Source organism: Aquarana catesbeiana, linkage group LG09, assembly GCF_042186555.1.
Source record: "Aquarana catesbeiana isolate 2022-GZ linkage group LG09, ASM4218655v1, whole genome shotgun sequence".
Taxonomy (NCBI): Eukaryota; Metazoa; Chordata; class Amphibia; order Anura; family Ranidae; genus Aquarana; species Aquarana catesbeiana.
This window is the reverse complement of record NC_133332.1, coordinates 97,152,300-97,166,852: the sequence shown is the minus strand read 5'-3', so window position 1 is coordinate 97,166,852 and position 14,553 is coordinate 97,152,300. Positions and strand designations below refer to the sequence as shown.

The following is a 14,553-nucleotide window of genomic DNA, read 5'->3' as shown; positions in this document are numbered from 1 at the left end:
AACTGATAACTTCTTGGGCTCTCTTCAATAATATTGTTCCCCGAGGCCTACGGAACAGCACTTCTCTATGTTATGGAGAATAGGAAATGGGAGGAGTTCTGTAATCCTACCATATTTTTGTTTCTATATATAGAAGGATGAATAAGTGAGTCCATCCTAGGCCTGGAAGTGTGTTACTTGGGAAATTCCCAGTTGAAATTAAATTAAAATATGCTTGAAAAAAAAAAAAAAAAAAACTAATGCAGCCACCTAAGGACTGGTTAGCTGCAATTTATTACTTTTTTGTGCAATGGATATACACTTTTAGGTTACAATGTCTCCCATATGGCAAGCATATATAAAGGGCCAAGCACAACACCTTATCTGAACTTAATGTAGGATGACAGAAACCCCATTTCTCATGTCATAGTTTACAGGCTCATACTAGGTTTTGATGCTGTAAGTGTAAAATGAAGTAAAACAAAAAGGTTGCCCTTGATCCTTATTAATTCATCGTTATAGCACATTTAAAAAAAAAATACTGTATATATATATATCTATCTATATATATAGATAGATATATATCTATCTATATATATAGATAGATATATATATATCTATCTATATATATAGATAGATATATATATACATATACACACGCCTTATGATCACGTTCCTATTAGTAGCTTTGGCAACAATCCTCATTTTTACTAGCCAGGCTACACCGGCGAGGTGGCAATCCTAATGGTAATGCATAGGCATTCCATTTCATGTCATATTGACCTACAATACAGCAAATACCAAGAGACATGAATAAGAAGCACGTAACAGATGAGGGAACTGCAGCTACCAGACCGACATCATTATTATCTCAATACACCATGGTTGTTAAAGCTATAATACAGATACAATAATACCTTAAAATTAGCACAGAAGAGATGAAAGCGGGAAATCCGCAGAAAACAACTGCAGAGTGGATGAGATCCCAGGATACAACGGTAGAGAAAACACTCAGCAGAAAATGCTAAATGTGACCTTTTTCCAGATTTAAATATCCTTAGATAAATATCTGCTACATAAAAGACTCCCAAAATGTAGCTTGCTCTGCAATATGATTCACCCTTTCAAGGAGATCTGTTCCCAGCTAATAAATGCACTGGCCACCCAAGACTGATATGGCAGATGCTGGAAAAGTACAGTACATCAGAGCTAAGTCACCTAAAGACCTCTTAGGAGTTTCAGGGGCTGAATTGGTACATATGCACTGTAAAAAATTATTTACTACTAATGAAGTGTGGGCCACCTGTGGCTGGTACGTTTGGAAAATGAATACCTTCATTTAGCCTGTACAGTCTAGTAAGTGCCAAACATCTGGTGCTAAGACCTACATTTCCAGCTGGAGTACACAAATGATAACTGGTCTCGTGCACTGCACCTCCTCTATTCAGAAAACATCTTGCTTTCCTTTCACAGCGTTCTGTGAATGGAGGAGGTGAAGGTGAACATTACAATCTCTCCTCCTCCAATGACAGAATGCCTTGCTATGTAAAAAGAGGAGATGCAGAGTGAGTTATCCACTCTTATTTGTGTACTTGTGTTCAGCTTTAAAGGCAAAGTTTACCCTTTACAAAACATAAGAGCAAATATATTTTCAGGGAAAAATGATGTGCATTTATTGTTGTTTTCGTAAATCCACCTGCAAAGCACTGCAATCGGGATCAGGGGATGGTGTGCGCAATGCCAGGCTCTTGCAGACTCTTCCTCCAGCTCTGTGCCTGTACCGAGGTTTGGACTTTCAGTTAGAACCTGGGAGGCAGTGTCAATGGATTAAGAGTGCTAAGATCACCATACTTGTGTTGCAATGAGAACTACAAGTCCATCTGCCGTGGAATATTTGCACCATGGCAATATGTAACATGGTGCAAATTATGGAGTTAGCCTCTAAAGTCTAACTTTTGCTAAAAAGAGTGAAGGGTCAGGAAGTAATGGAGAATTTCTCCAGTGGGGACAGATGTAGCAACACCACCACATTTTGGTAAATTGGAGAAAGGTTATAACTGTGTTTAGGTTTTTATTGCGGTGTGTGCCTTTCTTTCTTGGTGACCCAGGTTCCCCTCATTTATTGTCCTTGTTTAACAGGGGTGTCACTGAGACACATTGAGGTGAAACGTCCCCAATGGACTCATAATAAAAACCTAGAGGAACTTCAACCACTTTCCTACTCTCTTCAAAACTAGAAAAAAATTTGGCTGTAGTTTCTTTAAGTCTGAAATGCTGTCCTTTAAATCATCCTCCCTCTGGCATCTATAACTGAAGCTAAACTATAGATAGGTTGACCTCTCTTACTGAAAGCATGTTAGATGGAAAATTAAGCCATTATTGCAAAAATGCTGTACCTTCTATCTATTTACTTCCACCATACGTGGTTTGGATGGCATCAACAACTGATCAAGCATCCAAGATTATAACCAATATGATTCCTAGGCCTTGAACATACTAGAAGAGCAGACTTCCCTAGCTTCTATGTGGATAAAAATATTATGGAGACCTATGGTCCAAATTTTCACAAACAGTCAATGACACATCAATCATTCGCCAATACATTCAAATAAACAAGGAACACACCATTGCAATTCCTGTTTATTTGTAATTTCTCTCAAAAGTCATCCAGGGGAAAGCCTTTGCAGGTACATGCAGTACCTGCAAAGGCTTTCCCCTGGATGACTTTTGGGAGAAAGTACAAATAAACAGGAATTGCAATGTTGTGTTCCTTGTTTATTATTGTCTTCTAAGGGACTGGTTCTAGGGAGGACTAACCAATAAATACTTTATATTCATGTTCGATCATATTGGTCTAGGAAGGACTTTACCTTATAATGTCACCATCATTAATACACTCTTGAACTAGGGATTGAGTTGTCATTAAATTACTGTCATTATTACACTCTACGTCAATGAATCCTGTTCATTGAGTACAGATTAATAGGAGTTCAGTGTTCGGGTGACACACATTTCAGAAAGTAGAACATCTTCATCTAACACTGATGTAAAACAAATTTATATTGCAAGCTAGAAGAATATAGAACAGTTGGGAAAGAAATGGCTACAAGACGGGTTTGTACAATAATAACCAATCAGAATGAAAGATGCACAAGTATGACGTAGTCAGGCAGCATAATATTATGGAAAAGGGAGTGACTTGGCAGTGGTGGAAAAAAGCTACATTCAATGTATATTTTTTTATTGTCTGGAGGGACTGACACATTATGTGACTGTCATTGGTACACTCGCGTCCTAGGAGGGACTGACCAATCATCATCTCACTGTCTCTAGTACACACTGGTCCCAGAAAAGTCTGACCCATTACGTCACTGTCATGGGTATACCCTGGTCCTAGGAGGTACTGACCAATCACCGCATTACTGTCATTAGTATAGTCTGGTCCTAGGTGGGACTGACCCATTACCATGTCACTGTCATTGTTACACTCTGGTTCCAAGAGGGACCGACCCATTATCATGCCAAAGTTTTTCGTACAATTTGGTCCAAAAAAGGTTGACCCATTATCATATCATTGGCAATAATACGCTCTGGTCCTAAGAGGAACTGACCAATTATTACATCAATATTGTTATTACACTCTGGTCCTAGAAGGAACTGACCCATTATGTCATTGCTAAATTTTGACCGTAGGAAGGACTGATCTATTACTGAGTCATGGTCATTATTACACTCTGGTCCTAGAGAAGGACTGACCCATCATACCACTGTTATTAGTACACTTTTGTCCTAGAAGGGACTGTTTCACTGCCTCATTATTGACTATATTACACTTTGATCCTAAGAGGGACCAACCCATGGTCACATCACTGTTATTATTACACTCTGGTCCTAGGAAGGATTGACCAATTATAATGTCACTGTCCTTAGTACACTCTAGTCCCAGGAGGGATTGATTAATATACTTTGATGCTAGGACTGATGGATTAACATGCCATTATTACACTTTGGTCCAAAGACGGTCTAACCCATTAAAATGTTGTTGTCCACGCCATACTAAAGACTAAATAAACCCACCAGAATAGACTGTAAAATTCCTTGAAAACACAAGCCTGTTTGCCCATTAGGTACATCTCACTCACCTGTATAACACAGTCCTCTGAACACGGATCCCTTCGAGCAGCTCTGCACCGGTGCCTAGTGGAACGAAGAAGACTATTTTAGTCTAAGAATAGAGTATTGATCATAATATTGAACTATTAAAGGGTCAAGTATGTAGAATAACCGCAGTCTGTACACATAGCGGTAAATACATGATTTCATGTATTTGCACAGAGAAATCAATAATGAATTTTCTCTCCTATACAAGGATATCTGAAAGTACATGACAAGACCTCTACGCTAAAACATGCACATCCGACAGCTTAGCATTAGGCTTCAGGGTGTTTTCTCCTCTTCCTAATACAGACAAGGCAGCATTCTACACACAGAGGGGAGAAGTGCTGTATGGTCTGGTATACCATTGGTCTTCAAAGTTGCTTGAGAGCGCTATGTAACCATTTCTCACTTATGTAATGATGACTTGTACTGTCCCGTAATCCCTTGTGTATACCTGAATGTTCTCTTCATATTGGAAAATCTTAATATAAATGATTAACCCAGGTTCACACTGATGCGATTTGGCATGTGATTTGACATGTCATGTCACATGCCAAATCGGCGGCTATTGCGGGCAATTGCACCGTCCGAATCGGTGCAACGTCGACTTTGCGGCGCCGCACCGATTCCCAAAAGTAGTTTTTGTACTACTTTTGGCGACTTCAGGGTGCGATTTAAATAGACATCTGTGCAGGAACCCACACAGATGTCTCTGAAATAGCCCCTGAAGTTTGACTGACATGCGGGTATGAAATCGTGCCAGTTCAGTTGAACTCACACAATTTCAATCCCACTGTCAGTGTGAACCTATTCTAAAAAAATAAATAAATAAAAAGCACAAGCTTTCCATGCCAAAATTAACTATGATGGTGACCAAACTATGACTGCAAAATATTGTATGTCTGCTTTAAAAAGCCATGAAATAATCCAACACCAGCATTGTTCCTTTGAAAACTTGCCATATACTATGCAAATTTCAGTCAGTTCCTAATGAACTGGGCAAAATTCGCTCCATGGATGGCCCTGTCACCATCCTCCTACCTAGTTTATTTCCAATAATGTTATGATTTTAAATTTTCACAGTACATTTTAGCCCTGATGAAGGGGATAATGTACAGTACCTGAAACACGTTGGCTTTAGCATTAACCATATGTTTGGAAAAAAAAAACATTTCGGACTCTAAACCTTTGTGTGATGCTTCAATTTTAACACTCAAACATCATTTCTACAGTCCAAGGCCACGGTTCCAGTTCCTTGGTTCATGAGAGCAGCCCACTCATCACCTTTATACCCCATTGGGATACTACCAGTAATACAATAATTAGTACCCAAGTATATCTACCAAAGGTTCCAGGGCCAACAATTTACTACTTCAAGTCAACCTCCCACCTGACATCTTTTAACCAATGGAAACACCACAGCAACATTTGTTCCATTTATGATCTAATGAAATCCACAAATAAACCTAAAGTTCCAGAGCAAAAGTGGGGTTGCAATATGCATGACCCTAGGTTCTCAGGGGCAGCCAATCAGTGCCCTTGTTTCACCTAAGTTGCAGTGAATAAATGAAGTACAGTAAAACCTTGGTTTGAGAAGAACTTAGTTTGAGAGCGTTTTGCAAGACTAGCACGTTTTTAAATACATTTTAACTTGATATACAAGCAACAACTTGATGTACAAGTAGCGTCACGTCACAGCTGAGTATAAAAGAGGAGAGAGGCGCCTCTAAGTGTAGCCATATGGTTACATTTAATGACGGTACAACATTTAGCAACTCACATGGTTGATGATTAAAAGAGGCAAATCTAAGTATGCAGGCATCTGGGGTAAAGCTGTCCACATAGACCATCCTCCTCACCGCCATCAATGTCTATCCTTCCACGTTGCGCTCCACGAGCGGTTCAAGCGTCGCTTTCATGTCGCTCTACTGCAAGGTCACGATTGCAGACTGACAGCGGTGAGAGCCGGCGATGCGGGGGATGGTCTATGTGGACAGCTTTACCCCGGATGCCTGCATACTTAGATGTGCCTGTTTTAATCATGAACCATGTGAGTTGCTAAATGTTGTACCTCCATTAAATGTAACCATATTGCTACACTTAAAGGCGCCTCTCTTCTCTTTTATACTCTGTAGCTCCTGCTGGATTTTGCTTCTAATCCCCTTGTGGAGGCTGCCATTTGTGGATGGACATTTTATGGTTACACAACCTGGTCACATTGCTATAATCTTTTTATATGGACTATGAAGGAGTTATGAATAAATGGTTGTGGAACGAATCATCTGAGTTTCTATTATTTCTTATGGGGAAATTTGCTTTGATATACAAGTGCTTTGGATTACAAGCATGTTTCTGGAACAAATTATACTCGCAATCCAAAGTTTTACTGTACAAGAATAATAAGTGAAGACACCAGCTTGGAGCAGCAGAACTGAAATCAATTTTGCACTTTTGAGACACTTTAATGTCACCTCATTAACAGGAAAGGTTGAGGTAATCGACAAATTGTTTTGGTTGCTCTGCCTAACACGCGCTGCCCTTTCTTCATAACAAATCTTCACATTGCACATGTTCTACTATGTGTAAGCGAACAGTCTTCTCCTACAGCAATTTAAGGATTTATCAATAATATTCACTTGAAAGGTGCAACCATATTATAATAAAGGTCATATGCAAAATCTTTGAAGAAAAAAAAATATTAAAAACATAATTCATGCTTTTGACAACAAGCTGGTATTGCATGATTTAAACTGTATGGTAAAAAGAATGTAAACCCAATATTTCATATTCCTGATATGTGCTTGCTGTACCATGTATTTGTATAAAAATGTATCCTGTTCTCTTTGTATTGCTTCCTTTGTGTGAAATCCCTGGTATTCCTCTGCTTTCCTATTTAAATCTGATCATGCTAAGCAGGAGAACACACTGTGGTCAGTTCATCTAGCTGTGCTGGGAACCCACCCTGCTCTCCTCAAATGATCAGACTTATCCTGACATGCACCCTCTACATAGCTTTTAACTGGGAAGATTAATGTACTGCTGTTTCTCCTCCCCCAGCTCTTGAAAACAGAGTAAATGTGATTACATACAAAAAAAAAGGGGGGGGGGGGTATTTATGTGTTTTTATAAATATACACAAATGTTTTGCCTTTCATTTCCATTTTAAACTGAATGGGTTGTTTTACAAGGTGATCATTTACAAGCCAATGTATTTGTGGATAGCTGTTGAAGAAAAAGAAGATTGGTCGCACACCATGGAAGGATGAACTTCTGTAGATTAGTTACTTTATTGTCAAAGTGCCAAAGGACGTAGACAGGACGTTACAGGAACATTGGTAGACCGGTTTCACATGGATAGCTCGTACTTGTGAACAAGCACAAGTTATTCGTGTGAAACTGGTCTACCAATGTTCCTGTAACGTCCTGTCTACGTCCTTTGGCACTTTGACAATAAAGTAACTTATTCTACAGATATTCTTCCTTCCACGGTGTGCAACCAATCTTCTTTTTCTTCATTTACTACTGATGGTGGTGAGCCGGGGCAAGCATCCACAAGGAAATCTTTATCCACAGTCTGAGCAGTGTTGCACTCTTTCTGGTATTTGTGGACAGAGTGGGGAAGGATTCTACCTGCCGTCAGGTTTTTACTGCTATCCGGGACTTCATTAGAGAGATTTTCCTTCACTTCCTGTGCTGCTGACAGCTATTTCAATCTGCAACAGGGACACTGACAGAAATACAAATCTGGGTTATAGACTTTCTCTACTTTTATGAAAGAAAAGCATTTCTTTTTTCCCTCTTTGTTGATGTTGGAGAGTCCCTTGCTTTCTCTTTTCTAAAAAAGGACAAGATGGCCCAAACAACCTTTATGGATGTGCCTGCTGTCAGTATAGTACTGTATAAACTGTATTTAGCATCAGGTACATACAATATACTGCACTGTGTTCCTGCAGCGGGATGGGGGCTTTCTGTTCTGTTACCATCAAGTAGGTCTGAGCACTGCTCAGCCATTTTTAGGAAGCCTTGTATTTGATCAATTAAAACAATACTTCCTCTGATTGTCTGGGGTGGAGATTGAAACATAATCTGCCCACCTTTCCACATCAGCTAATCAGATTAAGTCTTGTATTCAGTCATAAAATACAAGGCTTCCTATAAATGGTGCTCAAACCGACTCAATTTTACTCCAGGAGTGGGACAGGAAGTCCTTATCCCACCGCTGGAACATAGCAGCGTATACTGTATTTCGCCAATACTACATATAGTTTATACAGCTCCAACAGCAGGCGCATCTATTAGTAAAGGAAATTGCGTGGGCCAGCTTGGTTCAAGCAAACTATTTAGAGTCATAGCAAACCTGAAGTTAGGCTTTAAACTAGTTTCTACTGAGCTTGAAGTGGGTATTATATTGAACCTGCATGGGAATAGCACTGGTTTTAGTAATCGATATTCTAGCCCCTGCAATTTTAGTTAGTTGACCTTCATTTTCCATACAAGTCAATTAAGGCTCTGATAACACTTGTGCAACTTGTTGTGCAACTTTGGACATCTAAGTTTCATGACAAGTCGTTCCCCATGTTTTCCAATGATACCCATTCATATATGCACGACTTAAAGTTGCAGCAAATTCAAAGTAGTTCATGCACTACTTTGGGCCAACTTACATTCAACTTGAGGGCATAGACTTCAATGTTAACCCTCAAAAGTTGCATGAAAATCGTACCTGAATGTTACACAATGCAACTTGTGTGCAACAGTTTTCCATCATCACTGGTCAAAACCAAAGTTGCACCCATTCAAAGTTGCGTCAAAGTTGTATCAAATATGCACCAAAGTTGCACCCCAAAGTCTGCACATCTTTGAGGTCTTACAAGTTTGAATGGAGCCTCATTGGGGCCCTTCACGGAAAAAACCTGCATGCATTAACACACAATACAACACACAACTTTTGTCTGAATATTAAGTTATACACACTTCAATTCACAACACACTAGTGGAAAGCTGTTGAGTTGCTTTCGGCCGGCCTTATCACATACCTTAATGGTTGAATTATTATTTTTTTTTCGAAATAAAAGTGCAAAATGGTATTTTGTGAACCTTAATGGCCTCTTTTTTTTGTTTCATAAAGCTTTTTGTAATCTAAGGGTACCCATGTAACCGCAGAAAAAAAAAAAAAGAAGTCTTATCTGATCACACAGAAACTAAACACATTTTAATAGGATCACAGCTTAACTGGCCTGGGTCACACAGAACGGCAGGATAAAAAAGAAACGCTGTTAACAGAGACAAATTATAGGGCAAGAGAAAATCTGCACATTTTCTTTCATTAAACCGCATTAAAAATCTACCGTACTTCTCCACCCCAACTATATTGTATTAGAAAGATAAGAATTGCACAGGCATAGCTAACAGGTTTTGCCGGCATCTGGTGATTGTGCTGCGTGGTGAGGAACACAAAATCCTTTAAAAGAGAGAGACTCTCACAAGGCAATCCATGTGCAGATGAAAGCAGGACGAGGCCTTTTTTGTGAATTTTAAGGACTGTGCTACAAATTTTAACAATACAACAATCTCCTTTTACAGTAAAGGTATGAGACATTTAATAAAGTGCATCTAAAGCTAAATTTAAAGACAACGTTTGGATCGTGTTGGATTTAGAACCTCGATCAGGCTTTTTTTTATAAATTGTGATTTTTATTGAAAAAATTTTCCATACAAAAACATGTGTAGAAACTTTCAAGTTTTGTATACAACATATATCGTATCTGAAAAAAGCAGTCACATCGCTACCAATATAACGAAAATCTAGACATAAGCCATCAGGTAGATACATGGGTATCCAATGAGAGGTCATTTCAGAGGCGTGGTACATCAGCGGGGGATAAAGATTCTAATACCAGGATTCAGGTCCGAATGATCCCACAGATCCCAGATTTTGCTTGGTCAGGCTTTTATTGCCAGCTGTGCCCCTACTGGGGAGATTCACCCTCTCTATTTGTACTGCTGACCATTGTCACCCAGAATGTGATTTACTGTCACCCAGCAAACAGGCAATGAGAGGAAATCTTCTAATTGTGACAACCATTCCATGACATCTGTTTAAAGCCCAGTACACTAGCCAACTTTCGGTATGTCTACTGCTGTCTGTTCAAAAGAACATCAAACACTCTTACTGGAAAACCAGCATTCAATGGCTGCAAGCACTGATCAGTGTATTCTGGCAAGGGGTGAGTCTCCCCTGTCAGAATACAATAGTGCAGCAGGAAAGATCCTGCATCACATTGTTGTGTTGATACAGGGTTCTGTCTTTTTTTTTCATTCAATCACCTGGCTGAACAAAAAAAAAAAAAAAAAACAAAGTGTATACCCAGCTTACGAGAGAATTGTCTTTTACTTTGATAAGATTTCCTCCCACTTCCTTTCCCAAAGGAACATTCTAAAACACTTTTTTTCAACCAAGTTCTGTGGAGCACAGGGGACCCCTGGCTGGGTCAAAGCATTTCAATAACTGCACCTCTTCTTGGATGTTCCCGGTATGCAGTGGTCATGGATAGGATAGGGATGGACTTTATGTTCGGGTCGAACATTGGCTGTTCGCCCGTTTGCCGAATAGTGAATAATTTGGGGTGTTTGTGGCAAATTCGAATGCTGCGGAACACCCTTTAAAAGTCTATGGGAGAAATCAAAAGTGCTAATTTTGAAGGCTTATATGTAAGTTATTGTCATAAAAAGTGTTTGGGGACCTGGGTCCTGCCCCAAGGGACATGTATCAATCCAAAAAAAAGTTTTAAAAACGGCAGTTTTTTCGGGAGCAATGATTTTAATAATGCCTAAAGTGAAACAATAAAAGTGAAATATTCCTTTAAATGTCGTACCTGGGGGGTGTCTATAGTATGCATGTAAAGTGGTGCTTTTTTCCTGTTTTTAGAATAGTCTAAAAGCAAAATGACATTTCTAAAGGGAAAAAAAAGTCATGAAGTAATAGCGGCTATAGTGAATTGTCTATCGGAGAAATCAAAAGTGCTAATTTTAAGAGTTAATATGCAAGTTATTGTCATAAAAAGTATTTGGGGACATGTATCAATGCAAAAAAAAAGTTTTAAAAACGGACATTTTTTGGGGGAGCAGTGATTTTAATAATGCTTAAACTGAAACACTAAAAGTGTAATATTCCTTTACATTTCATACCTGGAGGGTGTCTATAGTACGCCTGTAAAGTGGCGCATGTTTCCCGTGTTTAGAACAGTCTGACAGCAAAATTACATTTCTAAAGGGAAAAAAAAAGTCATTTTAAAGTGCTAGCGCTAGTGCCGGCTATAATGAATTGTCCGTCCGGCAATACACATAAAAGTTCATTGATAAAAATGGCATGGGATTCCCCCACAGGAGAACCCCGAACCAAAATTTAAAAAAAAAAAAATGCGTGGGGGTCCTCCTAAATTCCATACCAGGCCTTTCAGGTCTGGTATGAATATTAAGGGGAACCCCGCGCCAAAATTTAAAAAAAAAATGGCGTGGGGGTACCCCTCAAAATTCATACCAGATCAAGGGTCTGGTATGGTTTTTAAGGGGAACCCCGCACCAAAATAAAAAAAAAAATAGCGTGGGGTCCCCCCCAAAAATCCATACCAGACCCTTATCCGAGCATGCAACCTGGCAGGCCGCAGGAAAAGAGGGGGGGACGAGAGAGCGCACCCCCTCCTGAACCGTACCAGGCCACATGCCCTCAACATTGGGAGGGTGCTTTGGGGTAGCCCCCCAAAGCACCTTGTCCCCATGTTGATGGGGAGAAGGGCCTCATCCCCACAACACTTGTGGTTGTGGGGGTCTGCGGGCGGGGGGCTTATCGGAATCTGGAAGCCCCCTTTAACAAGGGGACCCCCAGATCCCACCCCCCTGTGTGAATTGGTAATGGGGTACAAATGTGCCCCTACCATTTCACAAAAAAAGTGTCAAAAATGTTAAAAAAAGACAAGAGACGGTTTTTGACAATCCCTTTATTAATTTCTTCTTCTTTCCCCGTTTCTTCTTCCATCTTCTTTCTTCTGGTCTTCCTTCGGTGTTCTTCTTCCTCCATCTTCTTCTTCCCCCGCGTCTTCCTCTGCTTCCTTCTCCGGTCTTCTTATCTGGCATCAGCCTCCGGCTTCTCCGCCTTTGTCCTCCGCACGATCCGCCTCAGTGGGAGTGTTCCACTGTGTGACACTTCTGTTGAGGTGACAGTTCTTATATAATGGAGGGCGGGGCCACCCGGTGACCCCGCCCCCCTCTGACATACGGGGATATCCCTATGGCTTTCCCCGTGTTGTCAGAGGGGGCGGGGTCACCCTGTTTGCGTAAAATACGCCCCCTAATAAATTTTCCCAGCAATTTGCCGGACCAAAACATTTGTGTGGACAAATTCCTTATACATTTTACTGGCCAACTGCACTTCAAACAGTATATCCCAAGTAAGAGAGCCAGGTACGGGTTGAAATTGAATAAATTGTGTGATCAAGCCACTGGGTACATGTATACCTTCAGGATTTATGAAGGCAAAGACTCCCCAGCTCCAGCCCCATGAGTGCCCCAATATATTGGAACCAGTAGGAAAATTGTCTGGGGGCTGGCATATCACCTGTTCAAAAAAGGATACTATTTATATGTGGACATTTATTATACCAGCCTGCCCTTTTTTCACCACCTTTACCGTAAACAAACCCTGGCCTGCGGTACCTTAAAAAAAAAAAACAAAAAAAACAAAAACAAAAAAAGAGCTTCCCACAAAATCTATTGACAAAAAAATTACAAAACGGGGAATCGGCGTTCATGAGAAATGAGGAAGTGCTGGCCATGAAGTGGAGGGACAAGAAAGATGTCCACATCCTCTTTACCATCCACAATGACACCTTGGTGGAGATCCAGAAAATATGCGGCCCCATTGTAAAGCCTGAATGTGTTCATGACTACAGTCTGTACATGGGGGGTGTGGATTTAAATGATCAGATGCTACAACCATATTTGTCAACCCCAAAGTCCCGTTATTGGTATAAGAAAGTTGCACTTCATCTGTTTCATATGGCCCTGTTTAATTTGTTTGTCTGCTACCAAAAATCAACTGAAAACCAACAAATCACCTACCTCAAGTATATTAAAGACATCGTTGCTGCCCTGATTTACCAACAAGGACCCGTCCCAGGAAGCATTCACTCCGATAGTGTGAGTCGACTTCATGAGCAACATTTTCCCTACAACATTCCCTCCACAGAATCAGGAAGAAGACGCCAAAAGAGATGTTGTGTATGCAGCAGAGGAGGAGTTAGAAGAGATATCAGCTATTATTGTCCCCAATGTACCTCCCAACCTGGCCTGTGCATCGGAGATAGCTTCAGAAGTTACCACACATCCATTAGATATTAATTCCCCTTATTTTTAACAGACCGGTATTCAGAAAATGATATGTAATTTATGCTCCTAGAACGCCTGTTGGTGCTATTTGGATGTTGGGCCTCTGTATGAGGCCAGGCTGTGTAAAAGTCTCACATATGTGGTATCGCTATACTCAGGAGTAGCAGAATATATTTTGGGATGTCATTTTTTCTATGTACATGCTATGTGTTGAAAATATCTTATAAATGGACAACTTTGTGTAAAAAAAATGCGTTTCATTTTTTTCCCCACATTTTCCAAAAACTTCTGGAAAAAAAATGAACCGTTCAAAAGACTCATTATGCCTCAGATTATACGTTGGGGTGTTTGCTTTTCAAAATGGGGTCATTTTGCGGGCAAATCTATTGTCCTGGTGCACCAGGGCCTTCAAATTTGTAACAGGTGGTTGAGAAATGAGATGTGTAATTTATACTTCTAGAACCCCTGAAGGTGCTACTTCAATGTTGGGCCTTTGTATGTGGCCAGACTGTGTAAAAGTCTCACACATGTGGTATCGCCATACTCAGGAGGAGTAGCAGAATGTATTTTTGGGTGTAGTTGCAAGTATGCATATGCTGTGTGTGAGAAATAACCTGTTAATATGACAAGTTTGTGTAAAAAAAATTTCAGTGATTGGCACCATAGCTTGTAGACTCTATAACTTTCACACAGACTAAATAATATCCACTAACTTGGATTATTTTTTATAAATTTTGGCCCAAATTTATGAAGAAAAATGACTTATTTGCAAAATTTTAAAATACAAAAAAATACTAAAAATTTAGCTCTTTTTTCGCTTATATCGCCAACATTAAAAAAAACCACCAAAAGAAAGCTCTATTTGTAAGAAAAAAATGATAAAAAATGTGTTTGGATACAGTGTAGCATGACTGAGTAATTGTCATTCAAAGTGTGAGAGCACTAAAAGCTAAAAATTGGTCTGGGCAGAAAGGTATTGAAGTGGTTAATGAGTAGAAAGATTCTTTACCTTTTCATCTTTGTCTACGTTCC

General features: G+C 39.8%; 1 protein-coding gene across 8 annotated transcripts in view; it reads right to left on the bottom strand.

Annotated features, from left to right (window-relative positions):
* The window catches only part of LOC141107939 (leucine-rich repeat and fibronectin type III domain-containing protein 1-like protein), a 920,596-nt gene that overhangs the window by 339,801 nt on the left and 566,242 nt on the right, over window positions 1-14,553 (bottom strand). For all 8 annotated transcript variants that reach the window (XM_073599024.1, XM_073599022.1, XM_073599019.1 and 5 more), the window contains one exon: window positions 4,122-4,176. The gene's annotated coding sequence lies outside the window, so the exon portion shown is untranslated. The remainder of the gene's footprint in view (window positions 1-4,121; window positions 4,177-14,553) is intronic.